Below are 26629 nucleotides of genomic sequence, written 5' to 3'. Positions count from 1 at the left end.
ATTCCCCAGTGGGACACCGCCATTTTACCCTCGGGCAAGTGTCTGCTAAATGACACAATAATGTAATATGAAAAGTAACTGAAGAAAACTTTTAAAGGGGTCTAAAATTTGATTAAACTATCACTTTAAGTATAGACATAGTAGATCTAGATGTAGTATAGAAGTTATGGGGCTTTTTTCTGATCCAAGTTATGCCTACTGCATGAATCATGTATGATTTCCGTAACAGTTGCGGGTGGAGGTACGGAGGTGTGTGCGCTCCGAGAGGGGAAATCCACGCTGAGCAGGCAGACCATACTAGTGAAGAAACGCAAAGGAGCGTCTGAGTGTGGGAGAGACAGAGGAGAGAGAGACGGAGAGACCAGCGGAGGATGAAGGGATTTCGCTGATCTGACTGTCAGGTCGGGCGAATGGCGGGTCCGTCAATCTCCACGCGCTGACAGCCGTCCACCCGTCCCTGACGAGAGCCGAGGGCGCTTTGGCCCGGCAGAGTCTCAGGACTCCGGTCTGCATTCCCCCCCCCTGCTGGGCTGACGGTCTCGTTTCTGACCGATAAACACCCCTCATAATCACCGCAGATTTACAGCGCAGAATGTGTCCCCCCCGTCCCCAGGAAGGGCATGATTTCCGTCAGAAACGCGGTGAGATATCACGCCGCGTTCGGTTCTGACGCCGCTGCCACGCTGCCTCTCTCTGCACGTAATTACCCGCTTTAGCACGCGCGGCTGCGCCCATTTCCACAGTGCGGGTTACACCGGCTTCACCTTGCCGTCGTCTTAACTGCCATTATTTCAATTACCGGCACCGCTAATCTCCGAAAAAAGACACTAATGCAAAGAAAAATGCCCTTGTATGAATGATAACACTTTCAGCTTGAACCTTTTTGAAACTAATGTAAATCAGTTCAGATGGTAATGATTTTTTTTTTTTGCTTCCTTTAATAAGGTTATTAAGCGAAAAATGTTATTTCATATCTCCCCTGCTTACCACATCTCTATATCTTTGCACTGGATGGAAGCAACACAGTGTCCTGGGAGTTGCTGTTTATGTAGTCAGATTGACCTCACTGCTATATCTGATCTGAGCAATAATCATTTTGGAAAGACAAAATTATGCAAACTGGTCATCTCTGCAAATGACAGTTAGCGCTTGTCTGTGGTTATTCAAAGGGACGACTGATTACAGACCCACAAGTGCCGTCCATTAGCCTGAGTTATGTGAGAATGCTTAAGTGACCTAAAGTGGAGCTAAAAAAAAATCAGTAAATAAGAAAAGAAAGCAGCTCGTTATTCCACATGGTTATTGACTCAGAGTTGTTATATCTTCTTTAAAAATGGGAATACTGCCATTGTCACCAGATTAGCTATATGACAAGAGCTCAAATGAAATTGCAATTATATTTAAACACGCTGTACACATAATGAAAGCTAAGATGTATTCTGAGAGGATTTAATTCATAAGCCTGGGAGGAATTTGACTTCAAAATTGCCTGAAGTTCCCTGGGTAAATCTGATTGAAATTCAGCTGTGACAGACAGCACTGAGTCTGAAGGTGCTCATCTTAGTGAAACAGCCCTTTGACAGGAGCAGAGCTTAAACAATGCTTGGCTTCTTCTGGCTATAGATGGACATTAAAGAGCTATTTTAATAGTAGCCATTCTGTATGCAGTGTCCCCCAAGCACAAGCAATGCCATATTTTTTGAGGAGGCAGGTCAATAACACTGAGAGCAATGGCCATGCAGCCACACATGGCTGCTGTGCAGCTGTGAGAACCCCTGCAGGAGCACTGAAGTGAGAGGAACGCGGAATCCTCAGATACACTCACACGCAGCCGGGGGGGCTGCGCATCACACCGCAGCTTCCACATGGCAGCTCACTGAGGCGGGCGCACGCTGCAGGACGGGCAACACCCCGCCGGCTTCGTCTGGGAAACTCACAGGCAGCTGACGACTGGCAGGGGGCCTGAGAGCAGTGAGATAAGAAAACCGTGGCTGATTAACCTACTCCAGTTTCGAACCCGGGCAGCAGGGCTCACCTGCACACCTGAGACGAGCACCTTGCTGACTGAGCCACTCGGCACCCGTAGCTCTTAAGCACTGGTGGATATTCTGTGGCCCTGCTTTGCCATCAGGCTGATTATTGGAAAGTAAATATCTGCAGTCTGATCCATGAATTGTGGGAGTGATTAGCTGGATTTGGCTAATTGCAATGCTATTCACTGCATGGCACAACCTGGCACAGACTGGCACAGATTGTGCGGCTTCACAGTCTTTCCACTGAATTATTTAACAAAAAACATCAACAAAGTCAAAGCTCCTCCCTCTCCCTCCACAGCTCCCTCTCCATCCTGGGGGCCGTCCTTTGTGGAACTGCCATCGCAGAACCACATTCTTCCCACCCCCGCCCCCTTTTCCTCACAGGGGAAATTATCAAAGGAAATGATTTCTGACAGCACCTATTAAAGATAATGCTGTCAATTTCCTTCTCAGATTCTCCTTCTCATTGCACATCAGTTCCAGTGGGATCTTCCATCAGCATTTTACAGCTGGGCAAGACTGTGCTCTAAATTAAAACCCTCACACTTCATAAAGCCGATATAAAGGAGAAAAAAAAAAGCCTATTTAAATATCCTGCAACAGGCCACCTATAACCTATAATGCTTAGAATGTATAAACAATAATCTGTTCAGCACCACACTGTTGACACACAAAACAGACGACAGGGGATAAATAAAATAATGGAAAGACCAAACACTATATGAATATTTACTATTAATAATGACTGACTAACTAATAATGAGTTGAGCTGGCCTTTGGCTTCAGAACAGCTTCAATCCTTCTTGCAATGCTGTTATACAGGTACTGAAATGCTTCTAGTGGTCTACTGGAGTATTTCTCAAGAAGGAAGGCCTCCAGGTCTTCAAGAGATGAAGGAGATGGAAATATTCTCCTCATGCTCTGTTCCAGGACTTCCCTTGAAACTTAAGGTTATGTTTAAGTCTGTTGATTGGGGAGGCCGTGGAAGATGTTTGACCTCATCCTGGTGTTCATGAAACCATTTCTGAGTCTGTTTAGCAGTGTGCATATTTGGAATATGGAATATCTTAAGGAAACAATGTTTGCATCATAGGGTGCACCTCGCCACCTAAAATGGCTTTGTATTACTTGGTCGTAATGCTACCCTGCAGAGGAATAATCAGACCCAGTGTCTCCCATGGCTGCCCATACCATACCAGAGCACCACTATGTTGAACAGTCAGGAAAAGGCAGTGTGGGTCAAGTGATTCCTTTGGCTAAACTTCAGATGCAGGTAACAGATGGGAGTATCAGATGACTCAGACGATATTAATTTCTTCCACTGCTCAGAAGTCCAGGTGTTTGCTCATAACACCAGGTTAAGCATTGTTGACCACTTGTCTTGGTTACAAGCAGTTTCTGGCAGCCTTTCATACAGTTTTTAGAGAATGGATCGCAGAGGTTCAAATTCAGTTCTGTAATTTCAGATAATTTCTGAGACAGTCATTTTCTGGTTTTTGGGAAATATTCCTTTTAGTGCTATTTAGTAATTCAACTTGTGACCACTTTCTCTCTGTGATTTCTCCTTGTTTGGTGTATGATGTCATGTCATACTGTTTCCCTTGACACATTAAATAATATAATGACACAAACTATTTCCCAGTCTGTAGGATCTCTCATATTGCTACAGAAACTCAAATGTTAAAGTGTTGAACATATTGGCAATTAGTATTGAAACTAACATAAAACACATGTGCAGACTCCTTTTTTATTTTGGTTTAGTTACTGCAAAACACAATGCCATGTTCATTTGGTGATTCCATTATTTCATCTACATGTATAATTATAATCCAGCAGTATCACACTCATAAGGCAGAAAAGAAGCCTTTATGGTCCAGTTTGTACTGATTCACTAAAACATCATATGATGGAGAAGAGATTTCCACTGCAGTTTGCATTGGATTGCTAAAATGCAGTTCCAAGTAAACCAAATGCTAATTTACATTTTACCCACCAGTAAAGCATGATTAACAATTACACACCAACTGCCCCACGGCCTTGGTGCCAGGACAGCCTGATGACGCTCAAGTTAATAATCTGCAGCGCGTCTTGCATGACAGAACGCCAGTCTCTTGGTCAGCAAATCCTTCCCTCTCTCCCATTAATGAACATGGCTGTACTAAACTGATGCTTTCCCCCAGAGTTTCGGAGGGTTTTAATTTTGAAACAAAATCATAGAGGGACTACCAAACAGAGCAATATCGGTACTGAAAAGGGTCTCTTTGCCGAAGCACTGCAGAGAGGTTTGGTGGAAGGGTAAACAGTCTCAGCGTTCTGCGTGGAAAAAACAACCGTGCACTTTATTAGCTTCAAGTGCGTGTGCAGGGCACTCCTAATTACCACGAATGTAATAATGTCAGCAGCATAACAAACGGGCTTTTCTGACTGCACAGGAATAGTTGGCTCTCTGCGGTGCCATTCCTGCAGTTATATGCTGTGCTCTATTGCTCCACGACACACATAACTCCCTCCCTCTGCTTCCCTCCCTCCGTTTTCTCCTCTCTCTCTTTCTTCCTTGCTCCCTCTCTTCCTCCCTCTCACTCTCTCTCAGTTAAAACTTTGTGACCCAAAATGTGTAGGGCTGCTACGATGCCAGAGAAAACAACTGCTATAGGGCACATACAGCGCAGGCACATACAGATGAACCTAGATGCGGCATGGCTGCGTATCTCCTGAGGCACAGCTGCATGTGTGAGACCTTCATCTGTAATAGTGCACGGAGAGTCTTGTATTCCATGTTTTGTAATGAAATCCCGTCTCTGCAATTCCCAGAAATGCAGCGGAAATCTTCAGGAACGCCCCCCTGTGACACTGCAAACAAGGCAAGCACGGAGCCTGCATTCCCACAGAGAGATCTGCCTCTCAGCCAGCGAGACTCATTTCCTGAGAACACACACACACCCCCCCCGCATGAGCCGCAGGTCAGCTCAGAGGATGGGAGTGGGACGGAAAAGGGGTTCTCTCAGGCCTCGGGACTTTCTTTCCCTCTCCTCTAAGCCTGAGCAACTTACTGCCGTTCAAAACGTGCTCGTTCGAGCATATAAAAAAATCCCCAATTTTCACAGGCTAATAACCTTTTCTGTGTACTGTAGGTCCAGTCGCACTTGTTGACAAACAGGCTTCAGCCAGTACGACATGACCGATAACAAACAAACCGGCCTTTAACAAGGATGAACGGCCAAGATAAGCCGCATGTCCGTGAGGGCTGCATGTGCAGCAACTAGAACATCGTGTCTCTCCTGCGGCCCACACACACACGCGCGCGCGTGCGCGCACACACACACACACACCCGCGCACACACGCGCGTGCACACACGCACACACACACACACCCACACGCACAGACAGGAACACTTCTCCAACCGGCTCACGCCTACATCTCCCTCAATTAAATGACAGGATTTCCTCCACAGGAACGAGCGGAGGGGCGATGTCACCTGGGAATGTCACACCTGCCACCGACGCGGCATGCAAAGAGACGCAAACAGAAACATTCATCATCTCCTTGCACCCGGCAGATTGCAAAACTGACAGCGGATTGAAAAGCCGCAAACGTCTCTGCGCTCGGCGGTGGGTGGCTGGTGTGGGAACAGCGAGAGGATGTTCGCGGGACCGTCTCCACGCTCGGTAGCGGGTGGCCACTGTGGGAACAGCGGGAGGATGTTCGCGGGACTGTTTCCGCACTCCGAGCCGCCTGCCCATCATTCCCAACACCGGGATTACCGCTCTTCCATAAACCGGCGGGTCAGAGGCCCAGATAAAAATGTGTTTGTCATTGTCTTTATCCACACAAAGCAGCAGTCCCTCCCTGAACCGAGCCGTGGAGTGCGGTCCCTCCGAACCGTTCCGCTGCGTTTTTAAATTTGTGTACTCAGAAGCGGCGCCGCCGGTTCAGCGCAGCGAGCATATGGGGCCAGCTGTTACGAACGGTCCGTGAAACATTTCGGCCTGGTCGCCTGGGAAATCAGTGAAGTCGACCCTCAGGGGGGAGCCGGGGGGGCTGTATTCTCTGTGCTAGCAGCTGGGTCACGGAAAGAGAGAAAAATACCTCGCAGGTGTACATTTTCGATTCCTGCTTTCTGAAATGCTTCTAATGTATCGGTGTGAATTTCCTGCTTGATATACATAGCTACTCTTTGAGAGAAAGGAATGAGTGGACTTGGTTTTTTAAAGGTGAAAGAAAACGCCAGTGCTGAAATGCACAGGCTGACGGTACACTTAAGCTGAGGGGCTGGGTGAGATTCATTTAAACAGATTAGCGGTAACCTCCCTCAGATTCTCAGTCCTGCAAACTGGAGCAAGGGAATCTTGCATTAAAGGCCAGAGCCTTCCAAAAACCTACTCCTACTGCAGAGAGCGAGAGGGAGGCGAGCAAAATGAGTCCTAAAGTAGGGAGCGTTACTCACAGCACAGTTTAAATCAGGATGTGGAGTTACTCATTACATGGCAGATACACTGTTAGAATGGGATGGTTAGAGTGAGTGTAAATGAGGTTGAGTGCCTTGGTTGAAAAATGCAAAATGCAATGTAGACTTCTAACACCAGCCCTTATGTCATTTTATGAACAATTACAGATTGTTTATGGCAATTATGCCGCATTATTTCTGATAACAGACAGGAGCTCTAACTGTTCCCTTTGCCAGTGCCATCAGCACTGTTAGTGTGGTTATTATTAATAGTGTTACTATTACTGCTTCATTAATTGCTTGATGTGACGCTCATTCAGGGCAACTCACAGTGCAAGATGCAAGGTGCACAGCAGAGCACACAGACCGCACAGAGACGTGGAACTGCGGCCACAGCGTTCACACGCAGCGATGGCGCTGAAAGTCCCTCGCAGCGACGCGGAGAGTGGGCAGGTACCACAGCACAGCAGAAAACACAATTTGCAGGCAGGTTAAGGGTTTATCAAGTACAGCAGATTGGGGATGCACGCTCCCCAGTTTAATTTATCTGTGAAAGTTTGCAGCCGGCGTGGGGAGCTGGCAAAGGGAGCGGGGAGAGAGACGCTCGTAACGAGCATCTTCAGGCAGGAGCTGAGGGCCGGGCAGGGATCCGAGCCTCCTTCCGAATCCACAGAGTTATTGCTTTTTAGTCCGAGGCTGCTCCCGCGTTCACCCCCAATAAACAGAGCCACTCAATACTGCAGCGGGAGGCGGCGGATCTAAGCAGCGTAGCTGGCAGGCAGAGTGTTTTCCATTTCTTTGACACAGTGCTGCTCTCCCACCGTGCTGATTGCAGCCGCACACTGATGAGATATCGGGACAGACGGAAAAGAGGAAAACAAAGAAATGGTATGAAGACCAAACTGCTCACCGTGTTTTGATATTCTGAATTTTGTACAGTATTTTTATATTTTGTTCAAGAGTCATATGCTTAAATATCTGGTATACCACTTATTTTTAAATCACAATTTCCAACATCAAAATACCTATCAAATCCAGGCAAGCGGACAAAGACAAAGCTCATCCACTTTTTAAGTGGCCACAGATGAAGAGAAAAAAGGAGGTTGTTCACCTTCTCAGCTATGTGAATTTCCTCATATGTAATTTGAAAGCCTTGCCACATACACTTCATGTACTAGATGAGCACTGTGTATGCAGGTGAGCATGCCTGCAGTCAGCTGGTGGCTGAACAGAAAGGGCCAGAGTCATTCCAGGTGAAACGGGAGAGACTTTGGCTTGACCCTCCCAATATCAGTGCAGTCTACAATATCCTGCAGGATGACCACCTCAATGAACCACATCTCAAAAATAATGACATGAATTAGAGATTTTGCTCATGATTATATCTCTTACAAATGTATGCACCAACCCCGAGGAAAGTCCGAGATCATGTCAAAGCTGGTGCACCACTTCAAGTGCAGTGACCCTCCGGCGGCCGCACCAGAAGATGATCTACATTATGACTGCCTCACTTGGTAGTTAGTAGCTATTGGCTACTCCCCAATTAAGCTCAAGCTGATGTTCACTATGGTAACATTTCAAGACGCGTATGTCGGAACATCCGTGCCCGAGACAGAACATAATAATTACGCCGTACTGATAATAAGTGAAATGCACTTCACGCGAGTCAGCCGTGAACTCCCAGCTGAACGGCCTCTTTCGGCTGGCTCTGAGACACAGCTGTGACCACAGGATGAACTCGTGTAACCTCTCCGCGACGTCTCAGGGTGATATAAACGAGCCTTTAACAACGTGCTTCCCAGCATCGGGGAAAAGCAAACACTAATGGCACCAAAGCACAGTCTAACTCAGACCTTCTTTTCGTGAATTCTCTCTTTCTGTGCCGTTCCCCTGCTAAATTGCACTGCCCCACTTTAAATACACAGTCTCCTTAAAGGCCACAAAAGACCTGCCAGTGGTGCCAAGTGAACAGGAAATCGCTCAGATCCAACAAGGAGTGAATTGGGCAATTCCCCTTGCCAATTAGAGTTTCAACAAACTGTAAGATGCAATAAAGGGCAATTTAACGCTCAGCCTTTACCAAAGACTGGATATAAAATAGAATACATAAAACTCACGGCCTAAAGCCTGCACAGCATTCAGCACCAGTACAAAGAGATCTGACAGAAGGACTGACTGGACATGCAGGCCACCCATGGAAAATAGGATCAGTTACATACTTTACACAGACCAGGGCTGCTGCTTCTTTTAAGTTTAAACATTATATTAAAAGACTATAAATTCCGTAACAGTCCTGCAAACACAACCCCAGGTACTACTCTCAGTCAGCAGGACAGAATTCTTAATGTTAAATTAATTCTCAAAGCTGTCTACTTTTTATGACCACTCCTGTTTTTTTCCCTTTCTGGCATATCACCCTGCCATCTGCCTTTTATTTGACCATTTGAACACTTGCCAAACCCGGGACTCTGGCCATTTCTTTCAGGGACTCTGGCCATTTCAATATAATTGAGCTACAGCCCACTGACAAGCAAGCCAGTTGCTCTTGGATTCACATCCCTTAAGCCTGAAGAGACTTAACACCTTAGAGTTTGGGTAGGACAGTCAAAAGGTAAGAGCAGTCTCATCATTCTCAATTTGCACAAACTCTCAAAAAGACCCTGGAGGCCCAAAAAGTAGGCCTGCGAAAAAAAAACTTCACTGGCAAAGGGCATCACAGTGCACAGAGCTGACAGGAAAATGAGCAGTTGTCTAGTTGTGCTTTTGAATTAGTCAGATTAAAATTGGCAGAATGTTTCTGCTTCTGTGGTTGTGTACAGTACAGTGGACTACACATCTCTTTGGGACAGCACAGACATTCAAGTAAATGACTGTCACATTCAAGCTTTGATACTCATGGCCCTAATAAAGTAAAGTACAGTAGAATTAATCATGCTGACTGAATAAGTCATGAAAGGGGATCGTTTTGGTGAGCAGAATCAACCAAAAAAAAAGCTGCCATCATCAGAGCTAATAAGCAAACTTAAAAATTTAACACAGTACTGAAAATATGGTTCTTGGTCATTTCTTCAGACAGAAAAAACTGAACAGAAAATAACACTGGTTGTCCCACTCATGTCATTAAAGTGCTGGCGCCAGCTTATCTCTGACACTGTGTCACATTCACAGTCTGAACGACAGTGCAAGTGAAACCCAAACTCTACTCAAGTCAAAATCACACAGACTGCATTAAAATATCAATCAAAACAGTAGAAATGTATGGTGTATGTTTGTGTGTTATATGCTATCAAAATGCTTCCGGTTCAAGGACGAAAGACCACTGCTAAGTTTCAATAAAAGTTGAACATTTTATCTATCTAACTAGGAATGATAAAATGAATATCAGAGATATGCCACAGATTGCACAAATATAAAACCACATCTCGCCCTATCATAACATCTCAAAAATTAGATAACAGCGGCTCTCCTTGGCTTGCTTCATATCAGAGGTGGTTATAGATCATAATCATACCTTCTTGTGCCTTCTGCTTTTCTGGGTCACAGGCAGATACTTCTGAGAAATTTTCAATGAAACCCCCATCGTGATATGGTTAAAGGCTCGGCTCTAACTCGCTGGGCACGTCCACAGCACAAAAGAGTGGGCTGTCAACTCTTTCCCTTGTTGCTATGCATCTGCTGAACCTGCAGACTAGCAGAGCTCAGTATCAGCTTGTATCTTTTTGCTGGATTACTCCCATGCCTCAGTACTGTAGCCAACGGAGCAGGCCCTGCTCTTGCTAACTGAGACATTGTTCTTTGCTCCCAGAAACAAGGAGCACTTCTCTATGTTGTAAGTGGTGCTGTATTAACAAAAAAAGTCCAGCTCCATATTAAATAAATGAAAGTATTAAAGCATCTTTTTCTATCAACGTATACCTGATGACTTCTCTCTAATTCGGGAGAGTGCAGAACGGCGTGGTTGAGTGAGCCATTACAGATGGATTTTTCCATTGTTTTTAAATTACAAAGGAGCACCCCTGACCTCCACCTTTTCTTCTCGGTCGATTTGATTGCCCTGTTATCTGTAGCGGAGCTGTTGGCCTTGGAGACTGCTGCTGCATGACTATTACAAAGTGATTTCAGTACTGAAAGCTGCACCTCTACCATGATGGAATTTCAGCATTAAATCATCTCTGTACAAAAACAGAAAAGGGGGATCTTTTACAGTGAACGTGAAAACCAGCATGATTGTTGCAGCACTTAGCGTCTTGCCTTCTAGCGTTTTAGGTTTGTTATTAGTGTGCTGAGTTATAGATTGACACGAGAAACTAGGCATTTTGATTACTGCAGCACTGTGGTACTGTAATACTATAGTATGGCACTGGTTATTACAGTATTATGTGACATATTAACATTTTTTTCTATACACAATTTTGTCCTGTCTATAATAAGAAATATTTCATCTTATTATTTAAACTAATGTAGCTGTGCTTTATTAGTGACTCTGGATGAGAGCACCTGCCAAAAAAAATGGAACCAGAGGAAGACATTTCCTACCCCCTGCTCTTCCTGTTTTGTCAATAATTTAATCTCACTGGTCAGGCTGTCTGTTTTGTTCTCGACCTACAATCCCTCACTGGGGGGTCTGCTTCCCAAAACTGCATGTGCACAATCCATTTCAAAACACAGTACCAAAGAACAAAGCTGTTTTTCATTTTATGAGCCACTACACGGTGATTTTATAATGTAAACGGATATTGCTGTTATTGTCTTTAACACTTTCTCTCCTTCATGCAATCCAGTTTTAGATCTGTGAGCGGTACAGCCGGCTCCTCTCATGGCAACAAACTCTGCACTCGCGGTCTGTGATGATAAATGCACCACCGTTCAGCACAGCAGAGTGGAGTGGCTGCTCATTGGAGGATAGGTGCTACTCCAATGACATCATCTGTGCAACTTGCTGGCACCTGGCCAGTTGCAGGGTGCCTGAGAGCAGTGAGGCACGGAAACACTGGCCCTCCCGCCCCCCAATCACCAGCCGAATGAAGCCGATTTGCTCTGCTCCTGTCTTGGACATTGTTGGCAAGAACAAGCCAGACACAAGCCACAGTCAGGTTGGCTCCTTCCAATGAGCTTGTGATCGATCGATCGATCGTGATTATTTTAATCTTCGGTCATGACATAATGTTGATGTTAAAGAAGCCGAAAATGATCTCCACATCCTCACCCTTTCAGGATCACAAAGTGAGCGTTACAGTTAGAGCTGAAATGGAGTCACTCAGGGAGAGGCTATAGCAGCCAGCTCCCCCCACCCCCCATGCATTCCTTCACCTCATATTTGCAGCCATCAAACTTATTGGATATGAAAATCTGCAAGCCACAGTAATCATGCGCATCATGAAATATTATGAATATGCATGAGCGATGAAGATTCCACACAAAATGCCAAATATTACGGTAAGTATGAATGTGCAATCTGCATTGCCTTAATAACATCATATTCCTTCATTCAAACCACGGCCACGATTTTGGAACAAATATGCAGTACATCGCAGTTCATTCGCAGATAATCACTCGCCTCAGATTGAACAAGATGTTATTGCTATTAGGAAACATATTGTTGTTTTTTTATGAAATGCAATCCATTCCACCAATCACAAATTCTACAACGTCTTTGCTCCGCTCCGCTTAATACTTCCCTCAGCTGTAAATATACACAATATAAAAATACAAATCCACATTAGGAAGGAGGTCATTTGAAGTAATGGGCTGGACTGACATTAGGGGCGTCCGGTGGGCAGCCACGGAAACCTGACAGCGCTGGATGCTGAAAGGAGCCGTTCCTGCTGTCCGTTCCTCAGCGGCTCCTGGTGAGAACAGATCAGGCCAAGGACTCTCTGCACTGGGCCCTGCTGGCGCTCTGCTTTCAAGCTCTCCGTGAAATTAAACACCACGCGTTTGATTCTGTTTGGGTCGCTGCACTGAAGCCGCTGCCCTCCCTAACGGGCTGGCGGTGAAATTCCAGCACGCTTCGCTTTGAAGCCCTCAGACGGCATTTACCAAATGCACACAAGGAGGGGGCACAGGATGGTGGAAGGGCAACAGGCTTGGTCTGCTTCAGCACCAGACACCTCATTCATCAAACACGCAGCCGCACAAACCCATGCATATAGAGCTCATGTGTACAATTCTACACGCTTATATATGATATTTATCAACATAAATGGAATGGAGAATGTGTATGTGTACGTGTATCCATGACCGTGTACACCCACAATACCTAGTTTAGGAACAGTCGAATCGCTTGGCAGACACAACTGAAATATGTGCACAGGAAGTGCATATACATTCTAATCAAAACTGGTTACTGAAAATACAGGAATTAATATTCATAAGAATATCCATATGAAACTATACACACTTCAATTACGCCTTTACATGCAAATAAATTCTCATTGAATAATTACGCTGTGCTCACATTCAGATTGCCCTGCTTAAGTCTCATTTATAAACTCATCACTCCTTTTGTCATGATCAGTAATGACTGAAACCTTTGACGTGTTGACGTGGGCCCTTAAACTTTATAAAAAGCCACTTAACATGAAAGTTTTAACAGAATGGAGATGTTGTGGCTAGTTGATGCAGTCTGGATGGAGAGATCAGTAATCGGTATTTTGTCAGGGGGCTCACAATGGTTTCTGTCATTCACAAACACTGTTTATTGTGCTCTGCTGCATCATTGGGATTCACAAGGCTTCATCTTTTCATTGCCACCTGCTCACCGCTGTTTCCATGAAGCCAGGCATTGGACTGCTGTCTTTGTGTCATTGTTTTTCAATAAAAAACTCAACTAAACTAAATGTCAAATAAACCACCACTGAGCTACCAGTGGGTGTGGAGCCCAGAGGCAGCTGGCCCATGAGGAGGTCCCCAGAGCTGATGCGCTCACCTTTGCTGCCTCGGACCGGGAGGTCTGCCTCGCGCTGCTTTTCAGGTAGTTTGTTGTTGTTTTGTTCTGTATACTCACACAACACACAATTAGGTTCCGATACTTGTTCCTTTTCAAGCCAATTTTGCACCAGTTCCTTTCAATTGTTTTTTTTTTTTCTCCACTCAAAACACCGACTGGCTGATCAGCCGACACTGTAACAGTGCCACTGGATTCAGCTTTGCCCAGGGCTTTTTTTTTTTTTTGAAGGGAGATCGGCATCGGTAGGTTGGGGAGGTTATATCGACCTTTATAATAAATAAATATTATCACACCTTCGGACACTGCAAGTCAAGTTCCGCTCTGTTACACAGTCTGTTGTTTTGCTATAAACACCTCCTTTTTCAGAGCGAAAATATTCGGGGCTAGGCTTAAAATATTCGGGGCGAATGGTTGGACCTAACGACACCGCTGATTTACGCCATGACTTGGCTCCTGCTTTAGAGAGTGCCTTGTCCAAGCCCATCCTGTTCCAGCAAGTGTTGTCCCCTCTCAGCTTTTTGGCTACCATCCCCCTTTAAACAAGAGTCTGGCAACAGGTGAGCCCTAACACAACCATCAATTAGTAGAACAATTACAACAAATTTTACATACACCATCAACACATTAACAAGAACAGGAACGGGAAGTTCTCTGGCATTGCCTGGTTCCCAAATCCCACTGGAGTCATAGACTGCACTGATGTTACCATAAACGCACTGTCAGAGAATGACCAGGACAGGAAATGCTTCCATTTAATAATGGGCATGTGGCATGCAATGCCCAGTTCTCCATGCCCTGGATGCCGTCGTAAGGTGGCTGGGTGGTGAACATCACGCTTTTATCACATAGAACAGCAGGATTTCAGGAAGGGGGTGCAGAAGACCAGTAGCTCATTAGTGAGTTACAGTATAGCAGTGTGAAATAAAAATGCTTACCATGGAGGCGATAACGGTTATACACGGAAACCCCGGCCGCAGGGTGCAGGGTTGCACACGGTCAGTGCATGTGACGGTAAGGAGCAGGACTTGAAACCAAAAGGTTTCTGGTTCAATTCCCTGCTGGGGCACTGCCACTGTACCCTTGGGCAAAAATACTTGACTCAGAATTGCCTCAGTAAATATCCAGCCATATAAATGGATAACATGTAAAAATGCAAGTCACTCTGGATAAGAGCATCCCCTAAATGACAATAATGTAATGCATGCGATAGCTATGTTTGTACCTCTATGCACAGCACATTACAGTGCAAGCCTAAGCCCTTGTGTCCTGCCCTCACAGCTTGCCAAACCCTCCACAACGGCTGTAGACTGGCTCACAGCACTCCAGCATGAGACTCCTGTACAGTGAGAGACCCTAGGACCCTGATCCCAAGGAGGCACCCCTCCCTATACCCTCTAATGCCACAGCCATCCAAAAGAGGCTTCAGATAATATCGCTATTGTAAGGACAAGTAGGTCAATGGGATGCCATTCTGCAGTTATTTTTCCAGCAACAGACAAGATGTTTCACTGAAATGTTTAGATCATTCAATCCAGTGCATGCCACTCCAAGCTTTTTTTTTGTGATGGGAAACAAGGGGAACAGTTTGCAAAGAAAGGGATCAGTCAGGAGTCTTGGAGTGAGATCTCGAGGACCCCAGCTGAACCGCAACAGTCTAAAAAAGAGACACACGCATGTCAGGGCTCCCAAAAGCAGAGATAAAACTGACAAATGAGATTTCTCTTTGATGTGATCACACTAAAGTCTGCTCCTGACTACCAAAACAGAAGCATTGTTTCCACACACATTTGATAAATGAGACCCCTTTGCTACCAGCAGATTTCAGCAACAGACCCATCCTTATCGTCTCCTTTCAAGTCGCAATCAAAAAGCGAGCTGTATACACAAACACTCATCGAGTCTGTTAGGGCGTGCAGACAGAGTTTATCCATCACAATACTGCTCACAACAAATGAAGTGAAGAGCAAGGACGGTGAAAATAGCTCTGTCTGCACCAGAAAGCACACAATGGCCACATCTGTGCAAGAACAAGCAAACAACTGCTGCCCGCACCAGTTTCTCTCCACACGAAGCTCCCATTCCAATGCGGTGCTGGCAGGGAGATTTTCGGGCCATGGTGGTTAACGAGCTACCCTGAGCTTAGAGACAGCCCGGATTTGATTGGGTCTGGTCTCATTTCAAATCAATTTTGGAGATGCAATATGTAATTTAGTGAAGCAAATGTCATATTTGCATATCACTCTCTGGGGGCAGCTCCCAGAGGGAGTCTGGGAGGGGTGTGCGAAACACCGGGAAACGTTTCGGCAACATTATCCAAAATCCGGGAGCACTTATAAAAATCTACACTGGGAAAGCCAAAGCAAGGAGGAGAAACAGAAAAATAAAGATGCTATTTAAATTACTTTTACTATAAGCATATGACCAAATTGCCATTATGTGCACTGCTAAATCTAAATTGGAAAGGCTAAGGTTACCCAGTCTAATTAAAAATGGCTTTAACGTGGCATAGCCTAGGAGCAAAATGCAGCACTACTCCCAGTGGCTGCAAAAGGCTTCGTTCTGGTGAGGGTGGCGTGAGGCACCTCAGGTTGTAGCTCATAATTTAGTTCTTTAACATTCAAGCTACTGTAGCTACAGGCATAAATTAACCCCCTCTCTCAGAATGTGGATGACTAAACATAATGAAAAAAAATTCAGAATTTTTTTTTTAACATGTGGGGGTGGAAGATGAATCTATCCGATGTCCTGCAGAGTGCTTAGGATCACGGCCAACAAACACAAACAGCGGAGTCCTGAACTCGGTCCCGTTCCCCGTCCTCCCACGGCTGCGACCATCCATTACCAGCCCCCGGGGACACACAGAGTCTCTGCACACTGCAGAGAAAATCTCCACACCCTCTCTCATCACCGTACGGCACTGAGACTGACTCTCACTGATACCGCACACAGTGACCTGTGTACTGTATATGACACATATCTTTCCCCTCATATTTCCAAGAGTTTATATCATTTTTTTAAAGGGTGAAGGAATAATTTTTTGGCATTACCATTTAGTCTACTGACTGTTTGGGATACACCAGTTAGACAACAGAACAGTCCATCTCACTTTCTCTCCTTTCCCTGGCCTTGGCAGCACTGGCATTGACTGTACTGTAATGTGCTAGTCAGGGTTGTTTTATATGTGCTGTAAGCATGAAACTGAGAAGACATATTTTGTTTTGCTCATAAATTCGACCTTCCCAGCATGTTTTGACAGATGTCATGGTGTTGCTCTCTCGCTGTCATTAATGAGGGAGACACCGCTTGCGGCCGTGTTTCCCAGTAGCATATATGCAATTGCTGTGCTTGTAGTGCATGCATTTCAGATTTCAAAAGTAGCTGCAGACTGTGTATGACACACATGCAACAGGAACTAATAAGCAGGATGGGGAGCGGACGTGATTTTTTCAGCTGGTGGATGCAGTGGTTGATAGTCTACTAAGGGTGTGTGTGTGCGTGCGTGCCTGTGTTTGTGTTTGTGTTTGTGTTTGTGTTTGTGTGTGTGTGTATATTTAATTCCCTCCATAGCAATGCACTGGAAAGCTGCCCTGTGACAATTTGATTGTGAATGGTGCTACACTGAATAAAAGGTGATTGATTGATGGACCCACAGAGGACAGAGTTACGGGTGATAACAAGGCACAGACACTGCAGGAGCCATTCAGCACATTCACTCCCCGCGGCAGAAAGCCACAAAAAACAAAAAAAAAAAAAAACAAAAAAAAAAATATCGATGGGACCCCGCGGAACCCAGCAAAAAGCTGCAGCCATCGGGGATGTGATGTCGTGTCTCATACAGCCTGGAATGCGCGTGTTGTGTGCAGCTAAAGTAACCAGTGTGACAAAGAGACCCGGAACAATGAGAGAGAAGGCAGCTGGGAGAGCAGGAACGGGCTCTGGTGTAATTACAGCGGCACACTTCCTGTCAGCCACCAGGAGCCGAGAAACCAACTCCACAGCGACCGGGTCAGCCTGGCCAGAGAACCCGCGCAGCCCGGCAGAAAAACCCAATTATCAGCACCGCCCAGGGGACACAGCTTAAAGAGACTCCATACCACCCAACCCGAATCAAGACACACTGATCCTGAACCTCAGACACAGATACGCGTATCAGCGTACTTGCCAGACTTGAATAGAGTTGGGGGGGGGGGACTCAGCGTACTTGCCAGACTTGAATAGAGTTGGGGGGGGGGGGGGGACTCATAAAAACACTGGAATGTTTTTTTTTTTCTCTGAGGAAACTTCATACATTTCGTTGCGTACAAGTACCATTTGATTTTTTTATCTCTAATCAGAGATCCAAATTAACCTTCTCTGGAAAATGCAAATGTGTATTTGAAATTGAACCTCAGGGAATGTATTCAGTCGGATGAAGCACACTCCTACAAGACCTGGCTCATGCATGCTTGGAACTGTACAGCCAAACAGCCACTGTCCTTGGGTTTAGAATTTTTTCACAACAGCGCTGTAGATGCTTCTCACTCGGTGTTCATGGCTTTGTCATTCCTGCTTGAGCACGTAGCCTCCTCTGCTTTCATTAAAGTACAGCCTTGCATCTTTCAGCACCGGCAGGTACTGCACGGCCATTGTCAAGGAGACTTTGTCCAGGAGAATTTAATCAGGGCTCTTTTCTGTAGTGTTTCCAGGAATTAGCACTTAGGGAAAAGTGTTGCTCAGCAAGTTAATATTCTAGGTTATGAGCCATTTTATTTTTATGCCAGTGACTGGTTTCATAACTCTCTGATGATAATTATTTAAGTACGAAAGGACAAGGTGTTTCCTGCACATTCAACATTATTTCCACTCCACAGATGGATACATTTTTTTTTTCATTCTCTGGAACACATTCTGCATCACATCCAACCATACTGAGGCATCGGGTTCATTCCTAAGCAGTGTACATGCAATGTGGTGCCGCAAAAACATAGCAGGGCTGCGTTAGCTGAAGTCGGTGTCGAGGTCTAACCTTTGACCTCAGAACACAATGTGTTTCTGTCGAGTGAGACTCAGCTGAATCTTCTTCTCATCTGGCCTTAACATCTAAAATATCTGCTGTCTCTCTTTCTTACAGAGGTGGGCTGTTGGAAACATGTTTACACTAATGGAAGGGTACAAGTAAAGGTGTTCTGTAGGTGGTTTCTATTTATTTGAACACATTCCACAAATTATTAATACAGACAAATATCCAACTTTATTGATTCAAAGCAATTTGTTGTTCAGTCAAGCCTTGAACAATTAACTGCGCCAATAATTTGCCTTATTTGAGAGAGCTGCCCCAAAATTGTCCAAGGGAAGAATATTGTTCAGTGCACAGCTCTGTCTTTGTACTAACACAAAACACCTTCAATAAAACATTCGATTTCTCTCGCACATTTTCCTTTGCAGTTTAAAACGTAAAGTCAAATAAAAACCGCTGCTCACTTAACAGCTAAATCAAACCCAATTAGCTGGAAAGCTCACTTTGCAGAAACCCGGTGAACGCTGGACAGGGGTTTGGGAACGCAGCCTTCTATTCCAGTGTGTTGCAAAGACAGCCTCAGTTCAGGAAATGAGCTCGAATGAATTTACATGTAGATATTCCTTGGGCAATTTCACAGGAGGCAGAATTCAGACAGATTAAATATTGTGTCTCTTTCTTTGCGAGCACTGTGAGATTTATTTCCTGTGCATCGGTTTCATATTGAGGGTTTTGACTCCGCAGTTGCCTGTAATCACCGCTTGTCCATGCGCAGGGAGAAATCGATGAACCCCAGCTGTTATTGCCGATTTTCGAGCTGCAATCCATATATCAGAGTCGAGGAACTGGATCTGCACCACTAATTAAAAAGGCGGGTTTAGTTCCCTGCAAAGGCACTCCAAAAGAGAACAAATGGTGGAAAAAGAGGCTGTTGACATACTGTGTGTGCGCATGCATGTGGGTGTCAGGGAGACCATGAGCCAGACCTGTAAGCTTGCTAGCTGCCATAGTTTGGGAACGGGATTACAGTATATAATGATGCCATGGAGTTATGACTGGCATAAACACATTGGGTGGAATTTCAGAGTGGGCAACATTCTTTTCATTTCAGACTGACCCTTCCAGGACTGACAAGGAAAGGAAAAACTTCCATTTGTATATCTGTAGCCCCCGCTTCAACCCCCACCTGCTCCACAAACGTCCCTTAAAGAGGGCCCTGCTAAAATGGAAGCAGAACGCTTTCACCAAACAAACAGTCCTCAGATGTGGGCGTGTCAAATGTTAGAAGTGAACAATCGGCAGAAACGAACACGGCATCAGATGACACATCCTCTCCTCCCCAGCAGTGAAGGGAGACCCACAGCCTTCAGATCTGCTGAAATCTGAAGAGCTGAAAAAAAAATCACATGGAAGTAAGCACTCCATGTCAAAATAAGACTATTTCAACCTCTCATTTCTCATTCAAACATTTATAGGGATACAGAGTAAAGAGGGAGAGACAGTGGAATGGGAAAGTCCCTGGTTACATCCAGCCATTGAATAGGAAGAGGAGAGCTCTGGCACAGAGGGCAGAAATTACCTAGCACAGAATGTGCCTGCAAACATAATTGAAATCATCGTGTATCAGGATCACAAATATGAAGGATTCGCACTTTCCTTTGCCACTGACTAATGATCTAAAGCTTCCAGTGAAAGATGAAAAAAAGCAGCATCAGTCAGGGGAGACTGTTTACTCTGAAACCCTCTCCCACGTTTTGACCCCAACATCATTAAGGACGAGATATTATCAAAACAGCCAAGGCGAGTTTGCTATTATGCAATCGGAGGGGGACGTTTTGATGTTCCACAGGAGGAACTGCAAAACGCCCCCAAGGTCCAGCGAGCAACAGTTTAACCAAAAAACCACTGAGTCCCTCCAGAAGAAAGTCTGCTCAACAGCAGGTCTGTCTGAATGCTAACGCACAATACAATTCATAGCAAGTACACAAACTGAGAGGTAGGATATACAAATATGAACTGATTTTAAATGCACTGTATATTTTATCCAAGAATAAACATTTGCCACTAAAATTCCAGTGTTTGTTTGACTGCACATATGGTTGGAAAATCATCTTCCCAACAGAAATTTGCAGACCTCAAAGAAACATCAACAGCAGTCCTTTGACTGAGTTCCACTTCTTACAAAATCCACTACTACAAATCGTCACACAAAATCCAAAAAAAAAAAAAAAGTTTGATATGAACAGTGTTCATGTTGGATTCACAAATCAGATTAACTCCAATGTCCTTTAACAAGTATTCTTAACACTCATTACACTACAAACATGTTTTCCCACAATCGATAATCATAGATCAAAAACTCTAATGGCAAAGGAGCCCAAAGACAAAAATAAAACAGCCCAGCATCCTTAGCCAGTGGCAATGGGCAAAAGGTGTCCACATGCAAAATCAACAGTGCTATTTTTTCCACAAACAAATCAATACATAATATGGATTACAGCCAATATATGTACAGAATTGGTTGCATTTCTGTATAAAAGGCATGGTGAAATGCATGCAACCTGTAACTGAATTCAGATCCATACTTGGCAGCATATGTAGCTCATATTTTTTCCAAGCACAAAATGTGCATAATAGTGCGGATTCAAACTTAATAAAAAAAGAAATATGTTGCTACAGCAGGCAGATATGCTATGTAATGATTTATCATTTTATTGGCCATAAGACCATTAGACACTAAACAGACTGCCAAATATCATTTAGGCAAAGCTAAGGGGCAATGTGCACCCATTTGCACCCGAATCCCAATTATATTTGTTCTTCTGAAAAACAATAAAGGACAGTATTGAGTGAAAACATAACTGGAACAACACATAATAAGAGCTCTTATAGTTAGGTCATTTTATTACGTCCCTAAAGGTTTCCCCCACATGCCTTACTGACTCCAGCCCAGCGCTGGCCGACTTCTGCATCTCATATCGTTGCACACAGGAAGAGAATATACCCATTACACTGGCATGTTACCACTCTTGGTCTGCATGTCTTTGCTTAATTAGTCTTTAGATTATGTTTTTTTTAATTAGTGTTTGAAGGCAATTGTGACATTGCTGTAAATCTCAGAACAGATGTGCTTTGGGAAGGTCATACAGCACGTTTTATTTAAAGCGTGCATAAATTGTTGTGCTTCGGGTGTACAGGTAACATTCCACAAACCCACCCGCTGAAAGAAATCAAGATTTGAACACAATAGCGGATGATTTGGACAATATTTTCAATGCATTTATGACTGCACTGGACTCCACTGGCTCGGCCAGGTACTTTAATGCTAGAAGTGGGATCTGGAGAGGATAGTACCCTGGTCTCTGGTTCTTACCCAAAAGTTTCAGATCCAATACAGCAGCAGAGAACAGCTGCTAAAAACCCTAGGTGCATTATATCAATAACAGGGCTACTCACACCTTACCCTGTGGTGGGTGTGGACAGACACCAGGGCTCGGCTTAACTTGATAATAAATACTACTCTAATTACTGTAAATACCCAGCTGAGATTTGGTAAGTTTCATCTGTAATGCAACTCAACAATCAAAGAGCAAAAGGAGCAGAAAAAAAAAAAAAAAAACATTTCTGTGGGCGTAACGCTCCAGGCTGTTCAAACTGAAATCGGAGCATTGCTGCTACCCAAAGGAAACCTTTCAAAAAGATGGCTGCTGTTTTTGGCTTCCTGTCTATCTCCTCTCTCTCACTGTGGCGTTTGGGTGTTGGTGCTGTTCAGCCAGAGGTACAATTCTCCAGTCCATCAGCTCCGCAAGACGTGCAGAAATCATATAAAGACACTGACATGGGGAGGAGTCCACTCCCATTGAGAACAGTTTAATAGGGGATCTTTCAATGGAATTCAGTTCAATACCTTTTGGCACAACTAATTGAGCACAACAATGCAGTCAATGCATGAAAGCTTTGCCAGCGCAAATTTAGTGTGAGCAACGCTGTCACCATCAGTCTAGCTGAAATAAATGTTTACGATAAAAGACAAGTCAAATCAAATAAACCAGCTTCATCCCTGCAGGATGAGAGAGCCCGGCGAAGTGACACACTGCACCCGAGCCAAAATCCAGCTGATACGATCTAAATTTGCACTGATTTTAACATTCACACGTCGGCCTGGCTGTCCAATAAGAGATCAAATCAATCAGTGTAAGGGCCCAGCTGTGCAGGAGCATTGAGCGGTTGCCAGATTGGTCGCAGCTCAGCCACGCTGTGCTCTGATGCCTCTATATCACCCCTTCTGCCATCAAAGCCCGCCTCCGTGATGTTTGTCTCTTTCGTTTAAATCTCGTAGATCTCAGACAGCCTCTCAGGGTCGTTACCAAACATCATTTGAATTTAACTGCCCCGTTTTCATTTAACAGACACAAATGGGCCCTTAAGGATATTTAAACAAAAACAAAACCTTTATTTTTTATTTGTTACAGAAACGTCACTGGTCGGACCTCAGTACCCTGCTTTTTAATGAAAGGATCTATCTGCCCTGAGCAACGTCTTTCCAAAGACATATCATTCCTGATCAGGAAAGGAACATCCTGCCCATGTAAGATACTGCTGTGGAATATAGTGCCTTGTCAGGACATAAAATGTATCAAATGTTCCAGTTTAAAATGGCAAAGTGTTCTGCCAAAAAAAGATTTGTTCATACAGCTAAAAAGTAACAAAATGTGCAACACACTATAAAAAGTAACCTCACCTGATTAAACAACATTCAACCTTATAAAATGCATGCTGCTTCAGTTGCTTGTTGTAGTTTTCCAAGTAGATTTTATTCACACACATACATGCACAAAGAACAAAAAATGTTCCAAATGATGTGTTTTGACATGTGTGAGTTTTGCATTGTGGTATGTTACTAACTATGTTACTAGCTAATGGCCAGTTACAGTTACAGGCCAGTTATAGTTAGAAGGTCAATGTTGATGATGATGATGATGATGATGATGATGATGATGATGATGATGAATGATGAAGATGACAATTCACTGTTAGGGGAGGGGGTGCAGAGACTCACCTCAACCACTACCAGCATGTAACACCCACCCAGGGTTTCATACATTATAGTGTCCCTGTTTCTACACTGAGACGCTGGTGATCTGGTAAGTCCATAGGGAAGACTGCCCCCTACTGGCCCAACAACACCACTTCCAGCAACACTTAGTTTTGCATGGAGTCAGTCAAGCGCCAGCCAAGCTTTAGCTCACCACAGCTGTAACGGTCAGACAATAACGGTGCGATGATACCACTGTTAACTGTGACTTTTCAGGGTGTCACAGTGTTTACCGTGTTCAGCCCGACTGTTCTGCTGAAAGTGGTGCCAGGACACTCCTGTCCTGCAGTCATTCCTAACGGGAGCTGTCCTCGTGACAGCAGCACGGTAATGCGTGGCAGTGGGCTGCAAGTTTAGGACTGACTGCGTCTCTGTGGTGAAAGATGATTTTTCAAAACTCCCGGGCAAAGCTGCTGTATGTCATTAAAAATATGCAACCTTTTACAGTTCATTTCCCCCAAAACTTACTTCATTGTAAATGCCCCACCTCTTACATGCACATTAATGAAATAGGTTACATGATGGTATCCGAGTAATACCAACTGATTGCTTCTTTAAATATACCTTACTATGTATAAAAAGCATTCTCCTCTTCTATTCATGACAGAATGCACTACAGTAAAAATCTAAATAATTTTTAAATGCAATCCGTTCCCGTCACTGTATATAAAGTATTGATAGATCAATGCTAAGGCATGCCTATCAATTACGTCCCTGATCGGGTGACTGGGTGAAAAAAATCTATATCGTAAATGCAATAGTTATAATAGTTTTCCGCAATACTTCACATATTTCAAGTTCAATACAAGCGCGTGTATGCCCACTAATATAATGGAGCACTAACGTAATAACAATGATGTATTTTATTTTGCGGTGGAAATGAAATGAGAAACAGGGCTGTCAGACCCCGGATCCCCGGGGTGCACTGCACAGGAGAGACGCATGTTCGGGGTCTGCCGGGGCAGTATGCGGCACGGCGCCGGATGGCTTGCCGCTTGCCTTTCAAATCTGAATCTCGGCGCTTCAAAACAAAAAGCACGCTTCACTAAACATCACCTTGTTTCGGGATATGAACAGCAGTGACATTTCGAAAGGATGCCGTCTGCTTCCAACGTGCCCTCATAATACGTCCACATTTCTGCCATGAACCAATTACCTTTCGACTCGAAGAAAAAAGAGCCCATTACCTATCTGCATTCGCAGTAACGTGTACGCTACCAGGCTACGCCGACACAAACGTGAAATCCTCAAGCGACAAACCCAGCCTTTCGGAGGATGTTCTATGCGTTAACAAAGGCATTTGAAACACCTTCAAACCTCTTCAAAACGAAACTATTGTAATACATGAAAGTGCAAACTTTTCGTATTTTAAAGAAATAATATACAGACAATACTACCGTACATTTTTAATGTTCAGTCTTTTAATATTTCACACACGCTCCACGTGTATTACTTGTGAATAACAACATTGTGTTGGGTGGCTAAATATTGCATACCACTTATTCAACATTTCCATGTGACATATGTAATTAATCTAACATTAATTATATGTAACATATACTTTCTTTGTTATAAATATTTAAGATTAAGCAGCTAACGTCATTGTTTTATATACCGTCCATAAATTACAACTAATTTTCAATATGGAATATGTTTCTGTCCATCACGTTCGATATATCTGTGAGTCTTATTTTTAGTAAAGCGGAGAACTACATCCACAGCCACTTTTAACTAGCGCAATTTCCCTTCAGAACAGTCAAGAGTGAAGGATAACGGTCCATAGCGTGACAAAGTCATTTGTCCAACATTGACACGCAGTAAAAAGAAGGGGAAAGATACACTTCGTCTTTTATCGAAACCATTTGTGAGCGACAAATATTGAAAAACTGAACATGAGCAGACAAAACCTTCACTTCAGGAGCCAAGCGCAGCACCGAGTGAAAGTCCAACACACAGTATCCCTTCAGAGTGCGCGTCCGGTGGAGGACACAGGGAAACCCGCCAATACGGTTAGTTAAAATCATTAAACAGTACGAAATCCACTGCTGAAGAAGAGTCACCAAAGGAAGCGTATTCCTCTGATAAGACCCCGCTTTATTAAAATAAGACGGAATTACTACTGCATGTGAAGGTTACGCCGAAAGCCTCTTCAGAATGCTTGCCATGTCACATATGGTCCTGATGCAAGGCACAGAGCATACAGCGACTGCATCAATAGTAAACATTCCGTACCTACCGGTTTTACCGTCTCCATCCCGCCGACACCACTGGTGCTGATGCTACGACTGTCCCTCGATCAGCATCTCGCTGCGAGATGCTACGTGTATGGAGGAAGCGCGATAGCAGAATGTAGGCGAGGCGCAGAGGCTGACAAGAGAACCGCCCAATCAGAGACATCGCGAGTGGCATCACAGCCAATCCGTCCGGCAGAAAGAGCGCTACTTTATTCAGCAGGATAGATTGTCTTTGTTTGAAACGGGCAATTCCTCTCCGTACTTCACTTGTGGATGTCTTTGGATACAGCACAAAGAATCCGGATTACATGGCTGGATTTCGAAGCAGTTGTTTGTGGAAGTTGAGTTCTGATACAAGGAAAACCTCATGTGAGCTCAGCCAAAGACGGTTTTAAACGCTTTCAGTTCAGTTTTCTCACTGAGTGGCTCAGGTAAATTATTCAGAGAATAAACTGTTAGCATTTTACATTTTTTAAAAAACGTGATATTGTATTAAGTTGCCTTAACAAACCTTTTCTTAGTGAAGTCGATTTCACACCACCTGGTCTGGTCAATTAAAGCGAGGAGGTTTGATCCGTATAATGCAGTTCCGCCCCACCCCCGCAGTAATTACGCAACTCCTGCTACTAATTCCACTCTGACGCTGACAATTGAGCGAAAGTCGCCCATGTGTCAGCCAGTACACAGGATTAATTATCTGGCAATTTAACAGAGTTTGTTTCAGATTAGAACTGAAATACAGCATTATTTAAATGCACAACACCACAGCTACGTTTCTGTTTCTTGATTAGAGTATTTGCACATTGTTAAGAAGAAAGGCAGGCAGTTATTCAGAACCTCATTAGATGACTGAAAAATATCCTAGTTATCACAA

General features: G+C 44.3%; 1 protein-coding gene across 2 annotated transcripts in view; it reads right to left on the bottom strand.

Annotated features, from left to right (window-relative positions):
- b3galt1b (UDP-Gal:betaGlcNAc beta 1,3-galactosyltransferase, polypeptide 1b) overlaps nt 1-25818 on the bottom strand; it is a 102298-nt gene extending 76480 nt beyond the window's left edge. The window contains exon 1 of one of the 2 annotated variants that reach the window (XM_036545691.1): nt 25758-25818. The gene's annotated coding sequence lies outside the window, so the exon portion shown is untranslated. The remainder of the gene's footprint in view (nt 1-25757) is intronic. The other variant, XM_036545692.1, reaches the window with a different exon arrangement.
- Nucleotides 25819-26629: the final 811 nt, after the last annotated feature.

Source organism: Megalops cyprinoides, chromosome 14 (genome assembly GCF_013368585.1).
Source record: "Megalops cyprinoides isolate fMegCyp1 chromosome 14, fMegCyp1.pri, whole genome shotgun sequence".
NCBI classification, from domain to species: Eukaryota; Metazoa; Chordata; class Actinopteri; order Elopiformes; family Megalopidae; genus Megalops; species Megalops cyprinoides.
This window is presented reverse-complemented; position numbering and strand designations above follow the sequence as displayed.